The sequence below is a fragment of the Palaemon carinicauda genome, chromosome 19 (genome assembly GCF_036898095.1).
Source record: "Palaemon carinicauda isolate YSFRI2023 chromosome 19, ASM3689809v2, whole genome shotgun sequence".
NCBI classification, from domain to species: domain Eukaryota; kingdom Metazoa; phylum Arthropoda; class Malacostraca; order Decapoda; family Palaemonidae; genus Palaemon; species Palaemon carinicauda.
This window is the reverse complement of record NC_090743.1, coordinates 24,662,673-24,676,644: the sequence shown is the minus strand read 5'-3', so window position 1 is coordinate 24,676,644 and position 13,972 is coordinate 24,662,673. Positions and strand designations below refer to the sequence as shown.

The window sequence follows — 13,972 nt, the reverse complement described above, 5'->3', positions numbered from 1 at the left end:
AAAAGCTTTTGCAATGGAAAGCAGCGCTGGGAATAATGTTCCTGGGACAAATCCCATAACAATTTAGTCTATAACTTTCTATGATTCTTTTTTTAGTAACATACTTTTGTTTACTTTGTTCTTCTGTGAGTTTTATTTTTATGGTAAAGGTTGGATAAAAATCATATTCATTCATGTGAACAAGTGAATAATCTATATATATATATATATATATATATATATATATATATATATATATATATATATATATATATATATATATATATATAATTTTTGTATATGCACATGTACACATACATATATAAAAACATATGAGTGTGTTTTATTAACACACACACACACACACACATATATATATATATATATATATATATATATATATATATATATATATCTATATATATATATATATATATATATATATATATTTATACAGTATATATATATATATATATACATATATGTATATATATATATATATATATATATATATGTGTGTGTGTGTGTGTGTGTGTGTGTGTGTGTTGCACACTCATTAATCATGGTGGAGCTGGGTTGATTTCAAGACTAAGAACAGATTCTTGAATTCGACAGGAATATGTACAGTGGATTTGTTTTAAAATTATATCTCTCTTGATAGCATGGTTGGTAAGAGTCCCTCCTGGCATTTGTTTCGACTCAGAGGCATAGGCTCGAATCCTTGCCCAGCCAGAAGCATTTATCATATATCAATTTCCAGGTATAATTCGATATCAAAATGTCATTCATATTGATAATTACATTGAGTGTTAGTGATAGATATTCGTATTTAAGTGTGTAATCACTGACGACTTCACTCTTTGCAAGACGCAGATACATAATACATAATACACATATTATAATCTACTTGACATTCGAGGATGCATTCCCATTTTTAAGACAGCAGACTTGAAAAAATTACAATTTAAGTAGGCTAAGCGTGAAGTAGGAGATGATGAATGAAGAAGTGTTGATTTAAAAGCTCAAGATAGAGACGACTGGAGAAATCTAACCGAGGCCCTTTGCTTCAATGGGCGTAGGAGATGATGAAGCTATGCGGGAAAATGTTATCAAAGTTAAAAACTACGATATAAAATTTTTTGAAAAAGTAAAATATAAATATATATCATTATCTAAAAACTGCTAAAAATGTTAAAACGTTTAACAGAGAAAATGGGAGAATAAATAGATGAAAAGGGAAGAAGAAAAATTGAAAACGAGAAGAAAATTGAATAAATAAAAATAAAAATTATTCTGGTAAAAATATTATTATAACTAATATTATAAATAAAAATCTATATCACTACTCAAAATGTGCTAAAATTGTTAAAATGTTTAACAGGGAAAATGGGAGAAAAACAAATGAAGAAGGAAAAAGAAAAAAACTGAACACGGAAGAAAACTGAAAAGATAAAAATGAAAATCAATCTCTTAAAATGATTATTATAACTATTCGAGTAGAAGTCAAGATGTCTTCCTATTAGATGTCATGATTATATTTTCCTTAAAATTACCATATCAGAAACAATACAGTGACTAACACGGATGGATGCACGGAGTTTGGACTGTATAGCCTGGTGCCGGGAGCTGGAAAGCTATTCAGCATCGAGATCCGACTGAGAGGAAAGCAGTTGGACAGCAAGACGGAAGAAAATTGGAACTTTAGTAAAAAAGCTAACAAGTGGGTGCAACTAGCATAGAAGGACAATGCGAAGACCCTTCCGTTAATCCTAGGGTACACACAATTTAAGTTCCCATATTAGATGCTGTATGGGACATGCAACTTCTGTGCACTATGCCAGAGCCCAGAAATTCCTAAAATGTCATCCACATCGTATCTAAAATGTGTACCACATGAGATCCTTTCACGACACTCTATCCCTTACACAAAAAATTACAACAGCATCACGTCTATCTCCTTAGAATTATACACTGCATCATTCACCGTCATCTTGTCTTCGCACCCATGTCTCTTGTAAACAGAAGTAAACCCTTTCGTTCTACGTTTGTGTCACATAAGACACTTGCATTTTCATGGACTTCCACCACTGTTGATAAGAACATGTAAAGTTTCTATGCTCTATACATAGCTATATTACAAAACACAAACATACAAATCATAATATATATATATATATATATATATATATATATATATACATATATATATGTATATATATACATATATATAGATAGATAGATAGATATACATATATATATATATAAATATATATATATATATATATATATATATATATATATATATATATATATTTACACACATGTAAATATACATATATATATATATATATACACACATATATATATATATATATATATATATATATATATATATATATATACATCATACATATAACAAGGCACTTCCCCCAATTTTGGGGGGTAGCCGACATCAAACAAATGAAACAGAAAAGGGGACCTCTCCTCTCTACGTTCCCCCCAGCCTAACAAGGGACTCAACCGAGTTCGGCAGGTATATATATATATATATATATATATATATATATATATATATATATATATATATATATATATATATACACACACACAGTATATAATTATATCATAACTGTATAAGGCACCCCATGAATTACAAAAACTCGATACACTCGTAAAATCCTTTTCATTTGGTAAAAAACACCAATGCATATCTGTAATTCTCAGAATAATATCGCATCAATTCTTCATCTTTTATTCCCTTAATAATAGAAAATAACTAAAGCAAACGCAAGATACACCACAACAATAACAATGCAATATCCGCCAGCGATGGGAAATAACACCCTCCATTATCTCAAAATCCACATTCAAAAACGAGGTAGCCAAAATAAAAATGAATGGGAAAAAACATACCAAAACAGCCAGAGGAAATAGGAAACACTATCTCTGAATGAAGGGAAATAAGCATAAAAAAAAAACAAATTCCATTTCCTTCAACGAGGAAGGCTGGTCCCATTCAAGTAGAGACTAAAATGAGCGTTCGAGCTTGAATGAAGGTGGGAAATATAAGCAACACGAATTTAATATATATAAAAAATGAATCCATTTTCTTCAATGAAAATGGCGGATCCATTCAAGAGAAGACCAAAATAAACGTTCTAGTCTGAATGAAATTAGGGGACAAATGGGGAGAGAGAAGGAGGAGGGGTGGAATACAAATAGCACACAATGGACCAGCATATTTACATTTCTCAATGAATGCACCTACCTGGAAGAGCAGCGGAAGTGACGTCATCATGCGCGTGGGTGTCCTTCGAATGCTTCTCGAGAGTTTTCCAAGAGCTCTTGGCCAAATTAGTTTTAAAATTAGATGATGTTGAGCAACAATGATACTCAAAGGCCTACGTTGCCTGATTCCTGAAAAATAGAAAACGAATATCTAAGGGGAGTATACAAGGATATATGTATATATGTACATACGTATTATATATACGTGTATGTGCATGTGTGTATGGGTGTGTGTGTATATACATACATACATACATATATATATATATATATATATATATATATATATATGTATATATATATATATATATATATATATATATATATATATATATATGTGTGTGTGTAAAAATACCACAAATAATAAACATAAGGTATAATCCTGACAAGAATAAATGTTCACTAAAAGGTCAGCCGGGCAAGCCAAAGCTCCCACTATGGTGTCCAGCCACAGCAGTGGCCTCCCCAGTAAACAACTTAAGCTCACGGTCCCGGGTGGGGATCGATCTGCTGCTATGCAAATGCTAGGCGAGCACGTTACCACTGTAGGCTACTAGCCGTGACTGTTTCTTACTTGTAAATGACATAAATATACTAGCTTCACTTACATAGAATCCCAACAGAATCACTATGAAATTTTCTCTCTTAGTCAATTAGACTTTTCACTAAGTATGCTACAGAAGAATCTAGATTCATATGAGTTAAATTTTTGTATCTGTATTTCTCACTGGTTCTACCACCTTCATATCCAGACACCAACAGTAAAAAGTTTAAAAAATATTATTGCCCTTCAAACTACTTCCCATAAGCCTCTTTGCACACCTTCAGTGTTGAAAATAACTTTGAAAAGGGATCCAGTTGAAATCTTCCATAAAGAAGGTACAGCTGAAGACATCCTTTCACGTTCTTCATACACGTATTAAACCTAATTTTGATATCTATGGCCCAAGAGGATTAAAAGTTACCGCTAAGGTTACTTTAGTTGCCTTTTACTTCCGTGTAGATGGTTTCATAACGTTTTCTGCAACTTTTGAATGCTGCTCCTTCAGCAACAACTTTTCCCTCAAATCTGTAAAACTGATAAATTCGAGAAAATTCTAGAAAATACTGGAAAATCCTAGAAAATACTGGAAAATTCTAGAAAATACTGGAAAATTCTAGAAAATACTGGAAAATACTAAACATTCTGGGAAATGTTGGAAAATTCTAGAAAATGCTGGAAAATTCTAGAAACTAGAAAATAAAGGAAAATACTATGAAATACTAAAAATTCTAGGAAATCCTGGAAAATTCTAGGAAATGCTCGACAATGAGCAGTCTCGTTCAATTTGATATTTTCGAATTCCATTGTCACTGTATACCCAGCAAAGTCGTCTGTATGTGATGTACACTCTCCTACGGTAAGATGTGGAACCAAGATTTTCAACTTCTTGAACTGGACCTTTTATCTATAAATCAAACTGATTCTCAATAATGTCTTTTTATGTCATGTTTCCAATGTAAATACCTGTGGATTTTTGCAAATTATCTCTTAGAGATCCACGTAGTAACGAAAACAAAAGGAAATATTGAGTTATGATTCCAGCATTTATGTTCAAAATATTACCTCGTTTTAATAACGATCTTTCCATTGATTAATATTTTGAATATGATACCAGAAGTTGATACATGTTTACATTCTGTCTAGTATCATTAGTTCAGATTTAGTTTGTATTAAGCCATATATGATAAAAAAACATCATTTACATTTAAGAAGATTCATACTATTGATGAAACATTCTAAACTTCACCACTGTATTTCAATTATGAATATCAAGCTTAAATGCGAGAAATTTGAATCACTTCAAGACAATTAATTTCTCACGAAAAATAAAAAGCAATTTCTATTTCTACAATAACAGAAGCATAAGCAGTTTTCTCCTTAATCATTTTTCATTAATTCATAATCAATTCGGTAATAGTAAAGTAATTTATTAGCTAAGATATTGGTAAATCAATCAATTCAATACGTTCTAGACTTCGTAGACAGTCAAGTCTCGGAATTCATGAATAGCCTAAAAATGTTAAATGAGCCTTGAACCCATGTCATAGAGATGGCCTTAACATATAAAAGGAATAATCCGGAGATTGACAGCAATAATGTAAAGTTCGGGAACCAGTAAAGGAAGTTAACAAAATAACAGTCTAAGTAAAGGAAAAAGAATGTAAAGCAAGCGAACGAAAATTAATAAAGGTGATGGCCTAATGGCAAGTTACTACAATAGTACACTGGATTGTGTTGTGCATGAAAAGAATAAAATATAAGTTACAAATTATGGCCTAGAGTTACATAATCAATACTATCAATTTGTCTTTGACCTTTGGGTACAGCTCTTCCCCCTCTAAAACTCATTGACTTTGCCTGACAGTTCATACATAGTAGTGGATACTGTGGTTCAGTGGAATAGCTTTCACCTTACTTTGCTAGGTCCGTGGATTGTTCCTGGATCCCAATCCATTTAATCTTAAATAGGTACAAAGTTTGTTTGGGTCCAGAAATAGTGAATGGCATAACGAACTGATCCCTAAAGACTGAGGAACTGGAGGGCCGTACAGTATATTTCTGGCAGAAACCTAAACCTCATAGAGGATAAATTTAAAGTAGATTACATACGTAGCTGTCACAGATTTATTACTTTGGCACGCTAAAGGAAGACGAATATATGACGATTATGTGAATGGTGGTACACGGCCTTTCATCTGGGTTTACTATATCTTATCTCATCAAACTGGATACAGAGCCTGTGTACAATGGCTACTATCCCATAAACGTCAGTCTTTCTAGTCAATTAAATACAAGAGGAAGAGACCAGTCGACTTTATGGTATTTCATCATGCTCTCATCTCTACAGACTGAATTACCGGGTACAGGAGAGAAACCTATGATTAATGTACAATTATTTTTCTTTGAATGCAGAACTACCGTTGACTAAACTACATTTCCATCATTAAATACATAATTCTGGCCTTAATGAATGTCGTTTTTCACTTTATTCAATATGAATAATGTATATTGCAATCAATGGTAAACATAAATGCTCTGTAACAAAAAATAAAAACAAAAATCGAAAAAAATAACTCATAAAAATATAAATATTTATACAACTTTAAACCCCTCTGAGCCGTTACAGTTACATAGGCAACGGATCCACATTACGTAAGATGTTCGCAACAATGTTCGCCTCTTCCGCTCTCTCTCTCTCTCTCTCTCTCTCTCTCTCTCTCTCTCTCTCTCTCTCTCTCTCTCTCTCTCTGGTATCATGTTTCATGGAAAGTCTGATGAGACAAAAACGCAATCGACACTGATATAACGACGGCAAATCGCTGACTTACACAATATCCTTCCAATGATTTTGGATCCATTTCTCTCAACTATGGCCACCCCTACTCTCATCTGTCTCTCACCTACACCCTACCCCTCCCCACCCCTCGACCAACTCTAACACTTGATAAAAACCGTTCTAATCAAAGCCTGGGGAGGAGGAGGGAGGGAGGGTGATGCTGGGGACATAGGTGGACCTTTTTTTAAAAGTGAAACTTAACACCTTCCACCTCTGAGTGCTATTGACATTTTTTGTTAAATGTCGATTCCAGCTTCCGGGCGATGAGATGAGATCTTCATCGGAGGGGAAAAGAGGAAGAGGTGGGGAGGGTAGGGATACACATTTTCAGATGGGGAGGAGGTTGAGAGCATTAAGCATCGTAACGAAAAGTTTTTAAAGGAAATAGAAGAGATAAATACAACGAACTAATTGCTGATTAATGTTTGTTAGTTTGCTACGACCTCGTATTGTTAGTCTTTGTTGTTGTCTGTGTTTATTTAAATGCTTTGATATGTACAGTTGGACACATGAGTCCATGGCACACCTTTCTTCGAAGAATTTCACCCCGTCACACCTTCACTTCTCGGCGAGTAATCAAACAGATAGTGATGGAAGATGAGGAGAGGCAGTGATAGGAGCTAAACACAGGAACTCGCCGCACAGCAAGGGTGTGTCTGTATGCTCTTCTTCAAAGTGAGATGTACCAGAAATTCCTACGTCCAACAGTACATTCGCATTAATGATTTTTTATTTTTTATTGTTTTTAAGTTCCATTCATTCAACATTTTACTTATTTCTTAGTGCTTGCTGAAACCCTGTTTCAAGAGCTTGCATCTGTTTGTGCTGCATTACAGTGTGTTTATTTTTGTGTGAAGGGAAGCAACAAAACGGGCAGTGATTTTGCTTGTGTGTAATAAGCTTTGTTAATGAGTTTGTTTCTATCTCTTTAGCCTGACTTTCACACCACCAGTTCGAGAATCTTTTCATGACCTTCTCAACGATAAAATAAGTTGTTGAAAGGCTAAATAACACGAATAAACAGATATATAAATAAAGGCAGACAGAGCATATTTACACCAGACTCTCGGTAATTGCTGTTGCTTGTCTGTGCTATGCTCAGATATTGTGTCTGACGCATATAAAAGCATTGAGTTTTTGTTGAGATACTGTATTTTATTTCTCATTTTCTTCCTTTTTTTATTCCTCACTATTCGCTCTGGGAGCAATGACACATTGTTGACCTAAAATCATCTTCTTCCTCTTCCTCCTTCTCGGGTTAACCTCAATTGACCTATAGAAAATCGATGCCAAGAGAGATGGCAAGAAAAAGGCCTCCACTGTGATTGGATAGTATTGCATAAACCGTGAGGAAGGGGGAAGTCACACACTGAGTAGGAGTACGCACTTTTTACCAACATTTCCGTCTTACTAAGTAACAGCTAATGGAAGACAGCAGTAACTGGTTCCATTAATGATTCACAAGAGTATTCATTCATAATTTGCGAAAGGACGAAAAATGACTGTCGTATTTTACTCTACCTTTTTGTGCTACTAGAGAATATAATTTTATGTTTCCATATAACAAGAATGTAATGCAAAATGAAAAATAAAAATGAGAATATCATTCATGACTTATTTTATTATTTTTTTTATTTTTTTTTGTAATTTACTACATGAATGATATTCTAGATTTGATCACTTGCATATCTTTATATGTTGAACTACATGTTTTTATATGAATAAATAAAAAATATTATCGTTGTATGGGTACTGGCCACATTATTTCATAAATAGTATGATGACTACATATCTATGGTATGGCATCATGTAATACGCGTGGCATCGATTGAGGCATTGATTTGCGTATTTTATCAACGTAAGAACGTTCGTGTTTTATAAAACTCGAATTAAATTATGTATGTTCATTCAAGGGGGTCTTGCTAGTTTTAATTTGGGGCATCACACGTGATTTCGTCACACAGAAAAAATTTGTCTAAAAAAAAAAAAAAAAAAAAAAAAAAAAACCCTACGAAGCAAGTTTGCTGCTGAAACCTGCAGCAAACCCTAGCAATCTGGTGCAAACGGCAAGGATTCATAATGAGATACAAATGCAAAAGAATAAAAAAAAATAAAGCTATAATGGTGAAATAAAAAAATCACATTTCTACCAAAACTTGAAAATAATAATAAAATTCTCGACTACTATTTGTAACAAAAAGAACTGACTATTGGGAAACTCTTTCGCTGTAATCCAACCTAAAACGACTTGAGAATTACTTGTGAAGTTGAGATTTTTTTTTTGGTCGAGGCGAGAAGTTTTACTGCAGTTTTGTGAGTGTTTCAATAAACATTCCACGTCATGATCGTTTTCCCTCCCCCCGATGACCCTTAGTGGACCAAACCACTTTGAAAAAGGTGATATTACCAAAGTGAAAGAGGGAGAAACACATTGAAATGAAATTTAGCAGAAACATTATACGCAGAATCTTGAAAGGACCAGCGCATAATGAAAAAAAAATGTTTTAAAATCATCCTGAACACAATGCATGGAATTACTAAGCAACGCTTTTTTACTTAGGAATATAGAGGATTTTTTGTTAACGAAAAACAAAGCAAAACTTATAATTAAAAGGTACAAAAAGTTACGTTCATTATTTGAAACATGTATAACATATGATAAACAAATGGCCTTTGAATAGGAGATGAAATATATGTAACACATAATACCCAGCACCGCAAAAATTATTATATATATACATACTCTCTCTCATATATATATATATATATATATATATATATATATATATATATATATATATATATCTGTGCATACACACACAACAACAACAAATGCAGCCCTTTCTAGTCCACTGCAAGACAAAGGCCTCAGACAAGTCCTATTTTATGTCTGGTATTTGGCCACATTTCATCACCATACTCGGCAACTGCGGAATGGTGATGGAGGGAGTTTTGTCTGATCACTCACAGCAAACCAACTAGCATGGGTGGCCTTAATTATTACAGCTTTGCTGATCATGGTCATACACGAACCCTTGCACCAAGATAGGGTATCCCTCCCTCTCGACACGCACACACGCACATATATATATATATATATATATATATATATATATATATATATATATATATATATATATATAGAGAGAGAGAGAGAGAGAGAGAGAGAGAGAGAGAGAGAGAGAGAGAGAGAGAGAGAGAGAGAGAGAGAGAGAGATCCAGGACAAGTAGCGAGCCATTATTCTTGACCAAGCATTACCAGCTAAAGTTTGATGCATCCCATTGTGTTTTCCCACTTGGAGAAAGTTTGAAGAGAAGATTTAGTTTGGCTTTGCAACTTCTGAGGTTTATTACCAAAAGCAGAAGGGATTCCCTTTTAGGAATCTCTTTTATACAAAATTTCGGTGCTTCTTCAAGTCTGCAACGTATTTAACAGATAGACTACTGCTGTTAATTTTAAGTACCGGAGGTATGATCAAAATAAAACTTAAAATAATTCTGGCTGAAAAAAAAAATGATTATGTTGCCAACTTAAAGCAATGGAGTGTTCTAAAAGCTTTCTTATTTAGATATTTTCTTCCTTACTAAACATGCTACATAATATGAACATTGCTGATTACGGAAAGCATCATAGCAGTAAAAATAACTACTTGTTCTAATAGCCTTCGCAATATCAGTAAGCGAAAATAAAGTTATATATACATATATATATATATATATATATATATATATATATATATATATATACAATATATATATATATACACACACACACACATATATATATATATACATATATATATATATATATATATATATATATATATACAATATATATATATATATATATATATATATATTACATAGACCATTCATTTCACTTTATACTGGAATGTTTTTGTAAATTTCGAACAAAATTCCTGTAAATAAATTCGCAAATTAGAAAATTTGCCAAAATATACATTATACTGAAAAATGTTGGTGGGAATTGTTAAAAACTATACCAATGCCCATTAAATGAAAATCTAAAATATCTCCACTACTAAAATAATTTTTAAAAAAATGAAAACAGATGAGAATTTATAACACGGAAGTAAAAATCTTCCAAGAAAGAAAAACATGTCAAAAATACACCATGAAAGATGAAGGAAAATCTCTCTAAAGCGAGATGGAAGATTCAGGAAGTCGATCCCATGAGATGGGTTAAAGGTCGTAATGTGATGGCTGAAGCTCTGCTGAAGTTTAAACGCCCTTTTAGTGTCCTTATGAGGACTGAATTTCATCCATGATCATCATGGAAAGACAAAAACTAAAGGAACATAAAATTATGAATCAAGTATATTAAGAAAACAAGAATAAAAGATCAGTTACACTTGGTATACTTTTAGTCATCAGTTTATTTTTTCAAGCTAACTTTTACATAAATGTTATTAAATAATTGACAAATTGACAACTTAACTGGAACATGAACTCGATTGAAAACGAATCAGGAAATTCCAGTAACCTGGAAAAGCTGTAAAGCCAGCAAAAAAAAAAAAAAGAAAGAAAGAAAAAAAGAAAGAAAAAAAAAAGCAGCGGCTCGGATCACAAAAGAAATGTCTAATGCAAATCAACAACATTACCCTCCATTTCCTATTCCACAAAAATCATATTTGCAAACAAAGCAATTTGGTCACAATAACCCATTTAAACAGAATCTCTTTTTAATTTTTCGTTAAGAACAACGGCCATTTTACAAATCAAAACAGAAACCTTCACCTTGGTTTCTTTGGTGAAGCTTTCTCTCATAAAAACGAGGCCCCGATAATTTCCAGTCAGGCTATTACTTCAAGCAATATTCAAACAATATAATGCTGGGTACTTGTTTATTCCATACAAAAAGCCCTCACAAGAAAGCCTGTCACTTATCTATTCGTATACCAGGATCAATTCCTTAAAAAAGAAAGCGTCTCTACACTGTCCCCCACAACTATTCAATGATAGGAATGCCAGTCACTTTCCCATCTGCAACAACACATCCCTAAAAGAAAAGTCATCCACTAATATACCCTAACAACAATTCCCTAAAAGAAAAGTCATCCACTAAACTATCCTAACAACAATTCCCTAAAGGAAGATCAGTCTTTTATTAATTCCCAGCAAAATTTCCTAAAATTAAGGCACGTATCTCTCATCACATTAATCGCCTAAAAAGAAAGCGAGTCACTTTTCTATCCCCAGCAATGGCTTCTTGAAATGATCAACACTTTACTTATCTATCCCGCAAGAACTCTCTGAAAAGAGAAGTTTTTATTTTACCTTAAGTAGCTGGGACTTGTGTTTTTCGAAAAAAAAAAAAAAAAAAAACGTTCTCTGTACACTTTCAACCTACATCCATGATAGAACTCGCATACATGGTTCATAAGTCAGTGAGATTCACCCTTACCTAACGACAACAAATAATGAATAAAATTCTACCACCATTGAAAGAATACTAATCACGCTTAACTATATACCACAACAATTCCCTAAAAAAAAGGAAACAGTTTCTTACATAGTCTCAATAACAGTTCCTAAAGAGAATGCGTTACTTTCCTATTTCCAACAGTAATTCCCTCAAAATGATAGCAATCATTTTTTTAATCATCACAATAATTCCGATTAAGGAAAGCTAGTTCTTATTCTATCCCAGGCTGCAATTTAAAAATCGAAAGTTAGTCACTTCTCCGTCTCTAGAAATAATTCTCTTTGTGCATGTTGCAAAAGATTTTTCATCATACTGACCATTCTATGTATTCGGATCTTTCCAGTCTGTACGATAATGTATATAGTATTAGGTATACAGTTAATTCTAACAGTCTTGCCTTCTCCGTCATAAGGCCCAATACAAGAAACTACTCTATAAGTTTTATTCCACTTGTGACCAGATTGTGTAATGGTCTTTCTAATCAGGAGGTCGAATCGGTGGAACTATAGTATTTAAAACTCGTTGCAAATGCCTTTTTGTAGGGTGTCCGGTAATTACATCGCCGTAATTTCAGCGCGGTAATTACATCGTGGTAATTACATCTCATGCATTTTCACAGAATTATAAATACATCGCAATATATCACATCGTCTGTAATTTCATCGTCAGGTAAGTAAACTGCTCAAAGCAAAAAATAAATGAACAATAAAACATAAAAGTCTAATTTAATATTGTAATAGTTGTTGATGGGATCTAACTATCTAACTATTCGCATACAACCAGCTTGTTGACTTTTCCTAACACAGAAATTAATCAGAGAAATTTTCCGTTTATTTTAGCAGCTTGTCTTCATTTGATAATAACTCGGACTAAACCCTTCAAAATGCCTCTGGAGTATGTTGTAAGCACAAGGAATAAGAAAAAGTTAATTGACAATAGTCATCTATTTGTGAAAGAGAAAACAAATGGCGAAAAAACTATTTAGAAATGTGATCAATTTTATACAAAAAAAAGTGCCATGCAAGAGTGCATACAAATAACGAATCCATTATAAAACGACTCGGAAAACACAATCATGCAGGAGATATTGCTCGTGTTGAGGCTGCCAAAGTGATTAACAAAACTAAAGAAAAAGCAATGAAAACTCAAGAAACGACACATTGTATCGCAACCAAAGAGTATGTAGGAGTATCCCAAGCAGTTGCAGGTCAGCTACCAACACCACAGTACTTAAAAAGGAATATCCGAAATGCAAGAAATGTAGCAGCACAAGTCCCTGCAAATCCATTTAGTTTACTCGAGTTAAGCATCCCCCCCCCCCCCCCCCCACCAAATATAGGATAACACATTCACATTAGCCATTTCTTCTGTTTGACAATGATGATGGATCAGACAGGATTATTATATTTCGACTCGGAAAAAATCTTCAGGTATTATCCAGTGCAAGCAACTGGTATGCAGATGGGACGTTTAAAACAACACCTCCTTTATTTCATCAACTCTACTCAATACATGGTATCGTGAATGATGACGTTTTGCCTCTTGTTTTTATTTTAATGGCCAACAAAACTGAGGAGAGTTATAATAAGCTTTTGTCAGAACTAAAAGGTTTAGAGCCAACCTTATCACCAAGCAAAATTATGACTGATTTTGAACGTGCAGCCATTAATGCTTTTAAAGGAGCTTTTCCTAATTCAGATCAAGAAGGGTGCTTTTTTCATTTCTCACAATGTTTATTTCGAACTATACAATCAAATGGCCTGCAACAGTTGTACGAGAGTGATGCTGAATTCGCATTAAAAATGCGTATGATAGTCGCCATTGCATTTGTTCCGGTCGCAAATGAGGTTACCTCTTTTGAACATTTAATTGACAATAA

The 13,972-nt window shown here is 33.2% G+C and overlaps 1 protein-coding gene across 1 annotated transcript in view; it reads right to left on the bottom strand.

Annotated features, from left to right (window-relative positions):
- Nucleotides 1-3,390, bottom strand: part of LOC137658528 (endoplasmic reticulum-Golgi intermediate compartment protein 2) — a 279,881-nt gene extending 276,491 nt beyond the window's left edge. The window contains exon 1 of the mRNA XM_068393323.1: nt 3,248-3,390. The gene's annotated coding sequence lies outside the window, so the exon portion shown is untranslated. The remainder of the gene's footprint in view (nt 1-3,247) is intronic.
- Nucleotides 3,391-13,972: the final 10,582 nt, after the last annotated feature.